Source organism: Balearica regulorum, chromosome 8 (genome assembly GCF_011004875.1).
Source record: "Balearica regulorum gibbericeps isolate bBalReg1 chromosome 8, bBalReg1.pri, whole genome shotgun sequence".
Lineage (NCBI taxonomy): Eukaryota > Metazoa > Chordata > Aves > Gruiformes > Gruidae > Balearica > Balearica regulorum.
In genome coordinates this window covers 2,842,339-2,857,697 of record NC_046191.1, presented here as the reverse complement: position 1 = coordinate 2,857,697, position 15,359 = coordinate 2,842,339, and the positions used below count along the sequence as shown (strand labels likewise).

At 47.0% G+C, this 15,359-nt stretch overlaps 1 long non-coding RNA gene across 1 annotated transcript; it reads left to right on the top strand.

Annotated features, from left to right (window-relative positions):
- The first annotated feature begins 4,272 nt into the window (after nucleotides 1–4,272).
- Nucleotides 4,273–13,985, top strand: LOC142602714 (uncharacterized). The gene is made up of 6 exons (XR_012836476.1): nucleotides 4,273–6,147; nucleotides 7,584–7,710; nucleotides 8,138–8,750; nucleotides 8,861–8,942; nucleotides 12,780–13,079; nucleotides 13,585–13,985. It is a non-coding gene; the product is annotated as an uncharacterized LOC142602714 (long non-coding RNA).
- Nucleotides 13,986–15,359: the final 1,374 nt, after the last annotated feature.

The window sequence follows — 15,359 nt, the reverse complement described above, 5'->3', positions numbered from 1 at the left end:
CAATTTAGGGGGTTTCCTTTATTTCAAAGTAAGCCGGGTCCTTAAGGTTAAAATATTTTTAGACTCACAGATGTAAACCAGGACTGAACAATACACCTGAAAACTCTGGCGGACACCTCTTCTTGCCCTCCGCTCCCTCTCTCTGCGGGTGAAGTTTGTGAACTGTGAGGCTGAAATCACAGCCTGGCTCACGACCCGTGCACAGGGAGCAACGGGAACGCAGAGAGGCAGGAATCCATCGGGGAGAGATTAGAGGGGGAAAATCTTCTAAAAACCAATTAGATAATGCGGAAAATACGTGTTGTCAGAAATTAAGGAATTACTCCTCAGGAGGGAATGCAGACATACAGATGAAAGCCGATTTTGTGGCAAACGAAGGAAGAGGGACTTTTCCAGATTCCTAATGCTATATGCTAGAATCATCATCCCTTCTTCCTTCAAAGAGATAGGACAGCCAGGACTGTTGGAAATGCAGTAATGGATTGAGAAGCTCTAGAGGATTGGAAATAAAACTGAATAAACACTGGTTAGTAAGCCCTCGATCTGGAGAACCTCATTCTCTCCAGGTTAGCTTATATTTCTGTGAAAGAGAATAAATATCTGCTGATTTAAAGACCAAAATGCAGAGACCGAAATGGATGTTTGTATCCTTTGTTCCCACAGAGGAGTGATTGTAGTGGGGTCCTGCGTTCTCTGGATTGAAAGCAGAAGGTAAAGCAGAGAAGTACTTGTCCAGAAATCTGGGCTGGAAGACTCAAAAATACCAACATATGTTTATCCAGAGCATGAGAAATTATCAGAAAGAAATCTATTACTTGCTTTGCATGACTAAGAATATCCAAGAAGACTGCAGGCTTGGAAATACTCTGTTAGATTTGCTCGTTGTTCCAATACTGTTCTGTAACCTGCCTTCTCCAGGAGGACTTTAAAACGTCCACCTAACTCAAAACATTCCTGATGGTCCAGCAGGTGACACAAAAACTCTCTCAAGTACAAACACACGCTGTTCCCTGAGGACCCATTCTGTGGGACGAGTACCTTCAGCATCTCTTGGCTCCAGTTTCCATATTTATCAGAAGGCGTTTGGCTCCATGGCAGGAGTCACTCTTTTCAATATGTCTGAGCGTTGTCTTTGCCTCCTCCTGGAGTCATTTGACCAAAGGATTCCTATCTTCTTCTGTTTCATACCCTTAAGCCTGGCTTGGTCAAGGTAGGCTCAGACTAGAAGAGAGAACGTAGCCGGGACTGGGTAGTGCTGGTGGGAAGAGGGTGATGGGCTAAGCCACCCTGCGGCCTCGCACACCAGGTCACACCAGGGGTTGGGTACGTCAAAGCACTAAGGTAGCTCTGACTTTATCACCCGCCCTCCCCGTGCCAGCATAACATACAATAACTGGTTAACGGATATATATTAATTAGAAATACATGAACACGATAAAGCTGCAAGCAGGCGGGGAGGGGTGTCTACATGTGGCAAAGATGGTAATCGCATAGGAAGGCCAGTTTTGAAAAAAAAAAACCACCAACCTCATTGTTCCTCATGGCTTGGGATAAAATTCACCGAAATCCACGGAGTCTTTGCACTGATTTTAGTGGTGGCTGCATCAGGCTTTCTGCCTTCTGGAGAGTCCTTAGGAGTTTTAACGAGCTTGATGAAACCCTGAACCTTCAGTCTGTACCTGTGAGAAATTTGGTCTTGCAGCACGAGTTCACAAGCGGTTCTGATGCACGCACAGTTTGTTACACAGCAGGTTCCCAAACCAGCAAAAAGAGACGTTAACACATTTGTGCAAAAGAACGATTTTGTTCAAAACCTGACTTTTGTTCCAAAGTACTACAATAAACCAAAAAAGGTCAATTTTTTTATTTGCCTGAAAAAATGACAGCATCTTTACTGTATGTTACAATATTTTAAGCGGTATTTCCGTAGAATATGAATTCATCGTTCTGTGGTCAGGTCTCGTGAGCTGGTTCCCTATGGTTGGGGAACTGAACGAGCGGCCGTGCTCAGCTGAATTTCATCTCTGGTTCTGCTGGAGAACCTCGGTGGAAATCTGAGGAAGCTGATGGAGACCAAACGTCTTTTAGAGAGGCAGCACCAGCTGCATTTTGGAAGAGCACCTCCTTTGTGTCCGTAAGATCTGCGTACTGATTCCTCAATTCCCTTCCCTAGATACCACAACGTCTTCGTGCTACGTAAACGTGCACCTTTGTCCCAGACATTTCTTTGGCTTGAGCCAGAGCCAGCGCATTTATTCCAGTGAAAAGACAGTAGCCAAACGATTCTCGGCTGTTGGACTCGGCAGAGCACGGCTAAACTGAGGAGGTCTGAGGGTGCTGGGACCGATCCTAAAGCATGTAGTCACCCAAACCACATCCTCGAGCTCTGTGAGAGCGTGCTTGCTTTTGGCTGCATCCTCAGGGGCTGTGGGGTTTTTGTGGCCCCACGGCTGCTCTCCCCGTGGGCCTGAAAGCCTCTCTTCAAGATGTGATGGTTCGTGGAATCCGAGAGGCAATTTTTATCTTGCTGTGGGCTGTCTTTTATAGGAAGAGAGAATATTGCCCCCGAGTCAGTCACTCTCTATCCCATCATATTTCTTCCTGTTTGATCTCTTAAAGATTAAAGTTCAGTATATTTCAGGACAGTTATATTGCTGAGGTAATATAAAATTATTAAAAACAGAGAGAGAGAGACAATATTGTGACTACACATCAAAAGCTCTTTAAGACAAAGGAGGGAAAATTGACTCGAAACTGGAATTATTAGAAGCATCTGTGGTGTCCTTTATTTTCCATTTAACAGCGCAACGCACTTTGGAATGGGGTCTAACTGTTTCGAACTGGCAACCTGGTATTGCCTCAATTTTCAGATTTGTACCCTAAACCCCGTGGTTTATCTGCTCCTGCCGAGGGGAACAGCGACCGGTGGTTCAGGAGTTGGGCCCTCAAGACACAAAGGAACATTTTTGCAACCTGTAGCCTGCGTGAAGAAGAACTTGGCTTATTTTCTTGCTCATCTGAGGAATTTAAGACAAAACAGAAATACCTATTAGATTCATGAGAGGCACATGAGTTTTTAAACCACAAGCGGTGCGTGGAATACGATGCACATATGTTTATATATGTGGTACATGTATCTATACACACTCAAATGTTTAGGTACTTCCATAGTTTAAAAAAAAAAATCCAGTAACATTTTGGAACGGTAACTAACAGGAACAAGCAAGGTTTTTTTGGGTCAGCCCCGAGCTGCGGAAGGCAGAAAGCGCTGCCTTTACAGTGCGGTCTGTGAGCGATGGGTGAGGAGCCGGGCAGCCGGAGCCGTGGGGATCATCCTCTTCCTCTCCATATGGGATGGAGCGGCCGCCGCCATGGTTCCTGGGGGTACGGGCACGTACAGGGATGGATCCTGTGGAGCTGCAGAAGATCGACAGTCCCTCTGCGATGTACGCCTCACGCCAGGGAGGTACGGCGCAGGAAAAGGGTGGGCTAAGTCCGGGTCTGGGAAAATGAGGTGGACATCTGAGGGAAGCTGGGGAGCGCGGGTGAGGCGGCGAGGGCTGAGGTGGGAGGCAGGTGAGGAAGACGGGAGGGTGGAGGAGACGGGGTGGAGGACTGCAGGGGGCTGAGCACCGCAGCGTGGCGGATGCGAAGGGATGGGAAACGAAGGCGGGGGACCTCTGCAACCAGGGAGGAGAGTGAGGACTCCCCGGTCCAGATAGAGGAACGCTGCTGGGCCTGGTCACACGGACCGTGGCCAGCATGACCCTCCGAGCTCCCTCGGCAGCTGCAGGGAAGGCGATCAGCATCCGAAGGTGTCTCCATCGTGGCTCAGTGCTGGTTCTGGTTTGTCTCACCTTGCTTGTGCAGGGCGATTCGGGCTATCAGGAGCCACCTTAGAAGTCATACTTGCTGTTCTGTTGCTGTTACATTTCAGAGCACGTTTTCTTGCCTCTGAATGCTTTCATGCACCAGAATCACAGAATCATAGAACCCCGGACTGGTTTGGGTGTGAAGGGACCTCCCAGCCCATCCAGTCCCACCCCTGCCATGGGCAGGGACACCCTCCACTAGCCCAGGTTGCCCAAAGCCCCATCCAACCTGATCTTAAACACTTCCAGGGATGGGGCATCCACAACCTCTCTGGGCACCCTGTTCCAGTACCTCACCAGAACTTGAACCCTTTATTTTTTTAGAGGCAAATTAGTAGTTAAAGGCAGTGCAAAGGCTTGGCAGAAGCTCTGCTGAGTATCCTCCTCCCGTACGGTGGCTCTCCTGGCTCTGCACATATTCTGGCTACGCGTGCAGCGTCCAGAACAGAAATCTTCCCTTTCCTCCCAGGATCTACCAGGGTCTGGGACAGGCTCAAACCAGCGCGTTGCTATAATTCCTCCCACGTCGTGCCGTGATTCGTTTGGACTTCTACGGGCGCAGTACAGGAGGACAGCTGCCGGGCAGTGCGAACCTAGCTCTTGTTTACCGTGAATATGCTTTGCTGGGCATTGGAGCAGCTACTTTTTTGGGTGGCCACGTTTGCCTTGAAAAATACCTGTGCCAGTGCAATAAGGCTATTGCTAGTCAAGGAGAAGGAGGAAACGGAATAATTAGGGTTTTAACATAGTCAGAAGTACAGCTGTGGCTGTGGATAGTCCTGTTTGTAGAGATCTGTACAGAGTTCGCTGGTGAGCAGGAGCCATGTGAGTGCTCCTCTTCCTCTGGAAGGTCACTGCCTCTTCTCCCTTGGCTCCCTGAGAGCAGCTTGCAGAGCCTGGCGATTCCAGTAACAACTCCCGTTAGGAGTTCAGGCTGTGCAGAGGGCGGCGGGTCCCAGCGGGAACAGCAAAACCCCTGGTCAAACAGCAAAACCCCTGGTCAAACAGCAAACCCCCGGTCAAACAGCAAAACCCCTGGTCAAACAGCAAAACCCCTGGCCAAATAGCAAAACCCCTGGCCGAGCATCCGTGCCAAGGCTGGGTGGGATGCTGAGCGTGTAAAACCACCATTAGTGCCAGCCGTAAAGCGGTGTACGTGTCGTGTGTGCTAGCATTTCCAAGAGGTCAAATCCAGGCAAACTATCTTAGGAGCATTAGAGAAGACACAAATAAACAGATGGTCTAGACACTGTATTATGGTATCGCAGGAAACAGTGCCAGAAATGGAATAATTATTCCAGAGTAGATGCACATAAGCTGTATCCAAAGATAGCTGGCATCAAATGGATTAGACATTTGATAAAAAAGTGAAAGTTACTTTTGTATCTGGGCATGAGTTAGTTTATGCTGAAAAAACCTCCAGTCCTAAGGAAGCTAGTCCTCCTAAATAGCCAAACCATGAAGATTGCACAAGAAGCCATAAATCTGGCATTTCCTAATTTCTGAGCGCTCAGCATTGCGGCATAAATAATACTCCTTTCAAACATTGCTTCGTAGGCAATTTCTTTGCAATATAATTTATGTATTTATTTTCTTATCTGGTAGTTAGTCTCGGCCCTGAAAATATGCAGACCACTTAACAGAGCAGGATCAAGTCTTAACACTGCTGTCGGTTTGCATCATACACAAGCCGCCGCGGTGCGTGGCGCGCTGGCTGGCTGGGGTGCAAATGCCGGATCGTTCCCCGCCGGTGCGGCAAGAAGGGTGGGGTGCTCTTTCTCCCCGCTTCTTGCTGTTGCAGCAGCTGGCAGGGGCATGGGGAGAGCCCGGGTTGCACGTCGTTGGTTTTCACCGTGCTGACTGTAAGGCAGTTGTGTTTATTCACTGCTGGCTGCTTCATGAGGGCTTGTTCAGCTCCTCAAAATGGTGTTCTGCCGAGTGACTTGCGGAGGGAGGGTGGCAGGAACCCGGCTGACGGTAGCGTCCGGTTCCTGGTTTGGTCCTACAGTGATTCAAAATATTTAGGCTGTCGTTAACACGAGGTGGACGCTCTCAACCTAACAGCTCTTTGCCATGGAGCAGAGGAGGACAGAGGCACCACATTGCTGTGGCAATGGCCACGGCGACACGCTGTTAACTAGAACCTCGGAGAAGAATGTGGGAATTCCTGAAAAATCAGAAAGAACAGAGGAGAAGGGGGAAGATAACGGTCATGGGTCACCTGGGTAGTGTTGCCATATCTCTCTCCAGGATAAGAAGCAGGGACACCTTCCAGGTAGGACTTGCTGCATACCACTGTTCGTTTTATCAGTGCCTTTGTCATCAAAATTTGTCAGACTGAAATACAACAGGCTGGTAGGACCTGTTGAGCTGTTGTTCTAGCCTGGCCATTAAACGTCCAAAAGTCTTGGACAAATAAGAAATTTTAACAGTTTTTTGCCAGGACAGATTTTTTTCTGGGTAGACAAATGAGAACATATCTGGGAAACCATGCAAATAGTCCCATAGACAGGAAGTCTGCAGATAGGTTTTTGAGTCATTTAAAATTACAAGATATACAGGGCAAAGAGTAATGATCCTTTAGTGCCTAGCAACAAAGCTGCCCTATCTCAAAAGTTACGCAGCATCTGAATGGTTTCCCTTCGGGCAGTGGATCAGTATTGACAACCCTGAGAAGTGGAAAGCTAAGTTAACCATGAATAACATTTTGCTTGCCATCCAGGTAGGGAAAAAGACGGAGGTTTACATGTCTTCTCTGTCAGAAAATATTAAAATATGCTTTATATGGTGCTTGTGAATCTTAAACCACAAACTCCCGGATGACTCCCGAGGTTGGGTAAATAGGATGTGTTGGCCGTTCTCTTTGCAAAGAGGAATCATTTCTTTTCACTTCTGCACTTCTTCACCAGTGGCAATTTTGGCAGCTCCTTAACTCTGATGAAAACAGATGATGAAATGAATGACTATCATTGGAGTTGTTACCAATGCTAATTTTTAGATAGACCAGGCTAACTGCCTCCTTTGATCTTTAGGCTTTACGCTCTTTTATCTTGTGTAAAAGTCAACTGCTCCAGAGGCATGGACCCACCCAGGTCTTTGCACTCAGAAAAATGCTTTAGAGCAGCTGATAATTTTAAGTTTTCTGAGCTATCGTATTATCAGTCTTGACGAGTCTTTTAAGACGAGTGATAACTCATCTGCCACACAGGCCTCTAGGTTTCAGATTTACTGACCCCTTTGGTTTTTTGTTGTTTGGGGTTTTTTTTAAAGACAAATTAATCCAGATTTTTTTTTTTTTTTGTGGAGCACTCTTTGCCCTTCTTTATGTCTTCGTTTCTCACTGTCTGCCATCACTTTAAATGGTACTACACTCTCCACTCATAAGTGAGTACGTCCCCCAGGTGTATGCTTGATTTTCCCAGACAATTTCATATTGATTATGAGTAAAAGGAATGGCAAAGGCCTGTACCACTTACGGCTGTCTGCTGGGATTTATAAAAGGATGAAGAGGAACATTGAAAGGAGCAAGAAGAGCAAAAGTGTCCTTTTTTTCACCCCAAAACCCAAAATTAAAAGGCTACTCTGATAATTCTGGCCACAAAGCAACCAGTTTAACAGAATAGAGTTGTGTAATTTTGCTAATTAAGTATGAAATCAAGGTTTTGATAGCTTATGCTTTAGAGGCTCCTGTGTATGTTCGTGTTCCCTTAGGTGACGCTTTCAAATCCGGTGACAGAAAATGCAGTCAACATGGACGCAGCCGAAGTGGTGAAAACCAATATATCATAATATAGGGAAATGCTTCTGCGGTGCGTTAGAAAGAGCCTGTCCCCAGAAGGTAACGCTCTTTTTTTTCTTGTTATTATTCATAAATAAATGTTAAGAATTTTTAGAACTCTTTAACCAATTCTAGAACCCGCTTAACAAGTAAATTTGAACGTTGATTTGATTTTAATGAACAAGAAGGAGATTTTTGAAAGCCAGTGCGTGGCCTGATCTTACAAATGGTGTAGGGGTGACTGAGTCCCCGCGCAGTTCATGCGTTCTGGTGAACACAGCTGAGATAAAGCAGGGAAGCGCGGATGATTTCTCTCTGACACACCAGCTGGTTTCTCTACCCTCCAGTCTAAGCATAGCACAGCCGCCCAACAAGTATTGGCTTTATTTCAAGGAAACAAACAGAAAACAAAACTCTGTCCATTCAAACCATCCAGCGAAAGCAGCCAGAAACCCTCATTCAAGTCTCCTTCTCCTCCTCTGCTCAGATATTTCTGGAATGAAGAAAAAAAAAAACCTTCTTTCCCAAAGGAAGTTCCCTGAAAGTTCTCCACCTCCAGAGAAGCCCATTTCTGCCATTCCTTCCCGGCTGGCCCTGTAGCCAATTCCGCAGCGATTCCCAGCAGCAGCATGCTGTTTCTCAACAGGCTGTCCTCCCGGCTTTTTAAAGGACGCGTTGTGTGGTACTCGGGGCACAGGGGCTGAGTAAGCCCAGCGCTGCTGTTTTACACCGATAGCTCCCAGGATGGGTTGCCCGGAGGGTAAAACTTGTGGCAGAACTCCTCTCAGTTTGCTTATGAAGTGCCAACAATTTTTTTTTTTTTTTCTACTCAGCAAATGAGATGCTTTAGCCCGTGCCAGAGGCAGAAAGCATCCGGAGTCTGGTGATGATAAAGAAGTTCCCGTTATCCCGAAGGCAGGAAAGCTGTGCTTCCAGAAGCCCATCAGCTCATGGGTCAGCGGCCTCTCCATGTTCTCACATTCCCCTTTGTCTCTTCATTTTCTGCTGGGGTGAGATATACTGCACGCAAACAAAAAACCCAAGCCCGACCTCTATGCGACTGCGTGCGCAGCCAGTTCTCGCCTACGTGACTGTTAAAGGTAGGGAAGGAGGGCAAGGTCCTCCTCTGTTACACAGTCAGAACAGCTTCAGTTTCCACCGGTAGGATCTGGATGAGAAATGTTTGTCCAGCCCCTGCTTTGCATTGCAGAGCTTCCTGGTATTGAGGAGGACCGTCTGTCTTCTCTGAAGCCCTACCAGCCAGCTAAAGGGTCTCCTCTCGGCTCTGCCAGGTAACGAATTACAACGAACGTTCTACTTTCACTGCCACTATTTCAGGAAAAGCAACGCAAGTCCAGGACGTTGGGGTTTGTATACTAAAGAGAGCGATTATTTTCTTTTTCCTGTTAGTGAATATTCTCAATTATTTAATTTCCTATGGAGACATTTGGCAAGCAGTTTCCTTCCCAGCTAGTGCCAGCAACTCTTGTTCCTAAATGAAACAAGTTCTTGGTCTACAGGAGCACAGCCAGGAAATTTGTCATTGTTTGGCCAAGTGATATTTTCATTTGACCTAATCAATGACATTTATTTCAGGCAATACATATTTTAAGGTTATTTTTTATGTTCATAAATAGCATAGGGAAACCAGTGAATTCACTCTAAGAACAAAAAAAAAAAAAAAAAAAAGGATCATTTTTAACGATGTATTTCTTTTTGTGCTGCTAAGGTTGTACGTGGCATCACTGTTGAGATATTTCTGAAGCTACCTTTCAAGCTAGCAGATAGAGCCAGCTTCTTTTTCTCAGTTCAGTTGCCTTCACTTCCCTCCAGGATTTGGCAGTACTTGGCCTGCTGACACTTTTCTTAAGGACAAGAAGTTCTCAGCCCCAGTAATACTAGTGCAGTGGATTCCTAACTCATTCTATTTCCAGCCCGTAGCAATGGGGATGTGCCTGGGACAGTAAGGATAACATTTTGGCCCTGCTGAAGTTAAATTCTAATTCCCGCTGGTGGAAACAGGATTTCACTGTAGAGGTACCGAATCTGATTGCAAACCCCAAACAAGTATCTTCGGTTTGTCTTCAAAGTATGGTTGATCTCGTTGTGCCTTCGATGCTGAGGTGCAACTTCCACCGGTTTCATCACAAATTCCAAGTGTGGAATGGAAGGAAATTGAGATCTGTAACGGAATTGTTTCCTTTTATGGACACAGCTTTAAATATTGCTAAAGGCAAAAGGCCTCTGGCAAGCAGCTTGTGACATTTTACAGCACTACAAGGTTGGAAGGATATCAAAGAGACAAAAATATTGTTGATCATTGAGCTCAAGAGTCGATGTTTTTTCATAACTGGTGTCTTCCTCTCGCTTTCATTGTTACTTCCTGAAAGGTAATAGAAAGTAGTGGGATCACGGGGGATTTCATCACTCAGGCACTGGCTGATTCGGTGTTCCGTTATGTATAAAATTGCATTGGCCCAATATGTTTTGTTTACAGTTGAATCTGCCCCCCCCCCCCGCAATCAATGATTTTTATAGAAGCAGGAGCAATAAGAATGAGATAATGCAGAGCCTTAGGAGGGCGCCGAGTCAGACAATGCTGGCAAGCCGGGAGTAGACAAGAGGCTCGTGCAAGTTTGCCAGGTTTCTGGTGGAGGCCACTAAAGGGGATGCAATTTTTAATTTTCCTCCTTCCCATAAAAACGTCTTGCTAAGGAAATCTTCAGTATTCCGAGTTGTTTCAGAAGAAGTGTCCTAAGATGGGATTTAGGAAAGTGATCGGTGCTGGCTTCCAGGGCTCTTGACAGCTACTTAGTTTTACGGTGATGGAGCCACAGAGCCACGGTCTTCAGCCAGCCCCGCTGATGTGGGAGTCCTCTGAGCAGCGCGGGAGGAAAAGCGTTTCCTCTGCTCTCGTGGGCACGCTGGGCCTCAGGAACTGCTGTCTTGCCTTACTCTAGAATAGACGCACACCTAATCAAAAATCTCATCTCATGAAGTCAGTGGTAAAACTGTGACATAAAACCATGCAGGGCCGGGGTGGTGGCAAGGAGGGTTGTTCTGGATGAGATGATGAGATGAGGTGAGATGAGATGAGATGAGGTGAGGTGAGATAAGATGAGATGATGAGATGAGCCAATGTGACCTCTGTCAAAAAGACGAGGGCTCATTTCCCTTCCCGTTCCCAGAGACGCAGCCCCGCTGTGTGCCCGTACCAGCTCTCTTGCAAGCTGCACCTTCCCACGAACCACGTCTGCTCGCTGACCATCCCAGCCCCAAGCCCAGAGAAGGAAGCGGCTCGTTCCCTGCTTTGCCTGCGGACAGAATGAGCCGACAGAAAGATCCCGCGGATGCCAGAACTGGCCCTGAGGGGAACGGGAATGTGCTGCCCGAGACTTTCTGATTAAAGATGACGGTCCATGGGAGTTGAAACGTCCCTAAAGCAGTTGTGGTCCTGCCCCTACCCTAACCCCAGCGCTGACGCCTGCCTGACCCTGCGGTGTCCCGGCTCAGGAAGCCAAACGAGGAGAAAACGATCCTTTTTTTTAATTTTATTTTATTGGTTTTCTGATGGCTTCCCTCTCAGTTCACAGCAGGATCAGATGAACCCTGGGGAGGGACAGGAATGTGTGGACAAAAGCACAAGGGACGGTGGGGTCGCGGCAGCACCGGCTTGGGCTCTTCTAAGCTGTCACGAAGCTGAGCATTGCCTTACCTTCCTTAGGCTGGGGTCACTCTCACTTGGTTTAGTAAAAGATAACGTAGGTAGAGAGTGTATCTGAGGTGGGAACAAGTCCTACAGCGTGACCAGCCCGCGCAGCAATATGGCGAACCATCAAGGAATCGCATTTGAAGGGGCACTTTGCTTCATTTCTTTTCAATGTTTGTGTAGTGACCTTGAAACTAAGGCAGAAAACTCATGCAAAAATTCCAAATGGATTTTACAAAATGCTACCTAATGGCAAAAATATTTCTTCCCTTAGTAAGATTTGCTTTATAAACAATTTAAAACAATATTTTATTGTCCTTGGAGTAGAAGGGAAGGACAGAATATTAAAATAATCTTTGCTTTTTCTTTTAACAGCAGTAATGAACAGACATACCGATTGCTTGTGGAATTGATTATCTTCTTTTGTGAAAGTTATACACGAGTGCCTGCGTTAACTATCACATTCTGTAATGGCCAGAAACTCCTCCCTTGTTCCGTATTTATGTTTTCAGAGGGATTAGAAGCATTTTGTTTGAAGATTACCACAGGACATGGTCTAGAATAGCTCTATCAAAAGCAAGAGAGCATTTTAAAGATCCGTGTAAGATGATATATGCCTGGTTTAGCAAAAGGGAACATAATGGACTTGCTGCTGTCCTCCTGCCAGATGTATCCCAGTGTAACCAGGATAGTGTCTGTAATCAGGCTGGTTTAGCCCAAAACTTGCGGTCAAGATGATGTGTTGTGAGCTCGTGTGTCTTGGGACAGCCGTGTCTGTTAACTCCTGCCGGAGATCCAGCCTGCAGCATCTGGTTTGGAGTCAGGCAGCGTGCTGGCATTGTACAAACCCAGCACAAGGGATGATCCTCACCTCAAAGACCTTCCGGTCGGAGAACGTCCTTGTTGGCCAGGGACGGTTTTGGAAGCTGGAATTTGAATGGGGCACCATCGAATTGAGAAGCCGTTAATGACAAGTATTAAAGCATCAAGCGGGGATGAGAAAAGTGTCTATGATGTCAGCTGCGGCCTTTGTGAAGACCAACACTCTACTGCTGGATTTTGCTGGGCCTAAGTTACAAACCAAACTGAGCAGTTGCTAGTGTCTTACAAGGGGTATATGGGCCCATTACTAACCTGGGTTTGCAGCACGGGGGTTTTATGATGGTTTTTTTTGTACTGTATGGAAAAGAAATAGCAGGCAGTCCCCATTTTCTGTTTTCCTCCTGCCAAGCAACTCAGTGCTACCGTGAAGACAAAGCTAACCAGTTCTCTGTTGTTCAGGAGACCGGGGTGATGAAGGGTGAGGAAGCCAAGCAGCACAACTAAAGCAAAAACTCTAAGTAGCACTGCTGCTGCTAGACCCAGGTAGCTCCCAATAAAGCCACCTCGATACTCAAGTCCCCAGTGTGTTTGGTTCCAGGAAAACCTACTGACAGATCCGGCTGGGGTCCAGAACCAGCATATCAAGTGCAATTACAGTGGAGACCAAAGAGACCAGATCATCCATCCCTTTCCTTTGCCTGCCCACACTTTCTCTTCGGAGAAGTCTATTTGTGCAAGGCTGATGGAGAGAACCCAAACTCGGTTGGAAGCACAGATCCTGCAGAGCTTGATGAGGGACATAATTCCGAACAAAGGCAGCTGCCCTTCCTCTCATCCTCTGGTGTCTTCAGAAGTAGCTGAGCTGCTTTTACACGGAGCAGTGGCTGAGCTAAGGAGCGTAGACTGTTCCGGAATGATTTTTGGCAACCCAAAAAAAATCCCTTCACAGGCAGAGGAGACTGACTGTGCTTCAATTGCATCTGCGCTGTTTTGCCACCCCCCTTAAGTGCAAGTGGCCAAATTCAATGCCAAACTACGCTAGAAAGTGCTAAGGTGATTTCTATAAAGCGACGGGGTGACTTTGATAAAGTTCCTCGGAATTTGCCAGCCATGGGTGTGAGATCAGCGGTACAGCATGGGGGGGGTCCCGTGTTTAATAACAGTACTCAGCTGTAAATTGATTTGGTCCTGAACTATCCTCATTGAAATGTAAAGGAAAATTGATAGTGACCTATAAGAAAATAAAATATGTATTTAAAAGTATAACAAAAATGGGATTTTATTATGAGCACCACAAATATCAGGAGGACTTATGTAGTCACTAGTTTTGGAGAATTTAATGTTTGGTCTATAATTCTCTCTAAATGTAATTTTTGGTAATTTTGCCATTTTAGTTTCTGAAGACCCAGAATTCACAGGGAACTACCATGACTGGAAGGCAAAACCTGTGAAAAGATCCGAAGACTGGGATGAGGGTATGTAAGTTAATGGATGGAGAGCAGCCCTGAGCAGAAGGACTTGATGGTGTTGGTGGACGAGAAGCTCAACATGGCCCAGCAGTGTGCGCTTGCAGCCCAGAAACCCACCCGTGTCCTGGGCTGCATGTCCAGCAGTGTGACCAGCAGGTCGAGGGAGGGGATTCTGCCCCTCCACTCCCCTCTGGTGATACCCCCCTGCAGTGCTGCGTCCAGCTCTGGGGTCCCCAGGACAAGAAGGACATGGAGCTGGTGGAGCGAGTCCAGAGGAGGCCGTGGAGATGATCTGAGGGCTGGAGCACCTCTGCTATGGAGCCAGGCTGAGAGAGTTGGGCTTGTTCAGCCTGGAGAAGAGAAGGCTGTGGGGAGACCTCAGAGCCCCTTCCAGTCCCTGCAGGGGCTCCAGGAAAGCTGGAGAGGGGCTGGTGCCAAGGGCAGGGAGGGACAGGCCAAGGGGAATGGCCTGAAGCTGCAGGAGGGGAGATGGAGATGGGATGGGAGGCAGCAATCCTTCCCTGTGAGGGTGCTGAGGCCCTGGCACAGGGTGCCCAGAGAAGCTGTGGCTGCCCCTGGCTCCCTGGCAGTGTTGAAGGGCAGGTTGGATGGGGCTTTGGGCAACCTGGGCTAGTGGAGGGTGTCCCTGCCCATGGCAGGGGTGGCACTGGATGGGCTGGGAGGTCCCTTCCAACCCAAACCAGTCTGGGGTTCTACGATTCTATGAAGTTTAAATTGCTGAACATTTACACCTGGGGATCGTTGTAAGTGCAGTGGCAGTATTTAGTATCACCATATTTTCAGATTCTGGATGTTTGTCCCTGTGTGTCCTTAAAATACACCAGTTCTCACCTTATCTTAAATTTCAACTCCTAAGTCAGATGTTCCCTTGTAAGGTGCATCGATGGGAGGAGACAAGTTGGGGAGGGAAGGACAGACGGTAGCCAGGAGGGTACCCGTCCGAACCAGCAGCTTCGCTCCTCAGAAAGGACACGCTCTCTACCGAGCACAGCTCTGACTCACTGCAACAAATTCCTTGTTGTAACTGTGAAGTTACTCACGCTTCAAATCAGCTGAAGATGTGATCAAGGTTCTTCAAATTTACTCTGGAATTCTCCTGTGACTTAGTGGAAAATATTTAGGGAGGTTGTAAAGCTGGGATGCTGCTTGTGTCTCAGAGGTGACTGGAGTTTTCTTCCTTCTTATTTCTTACGTGGATACTCCACAACAGCTTAAAAAAAAAATAATAATCCCTTTTTCCCTTTGAATCCCATTTGTTTTCAACATCAATTAGCAGGGAAAGGACTGTTTCGTTGAATTTGAAGGACAGCAAGTCCTGAATTCAAATTAAGAGTATTTTTCCTTTCACAAGAAGTCCCTAGAACATGGGATTAATTTTCCTTTGACATTGCTTCCTTGTTTTTACGTCCTTTAACAGCACTCCTTTGTTTTATAGGTTTGATAATTGTTTCATTATGCAGCGGCACACCATCCTACGAGGCCGCAGAAAATGCTGCGAATGTCCCTTTTTTTTTGCGCGTACAACTCACGCAACCCGGCGATGCTTTAGGGTGGTGTCTTCATCTCCCACTGCAGTGATCCCACACCCCACCAATTAAATCCATAAGAACTAGAGAGGAAACTGCAAAGGTGAACTTTCTGGTTTGGGGGGTTTGGTGAAAGCCAGATGCCTGGTGATGGGCAACGGG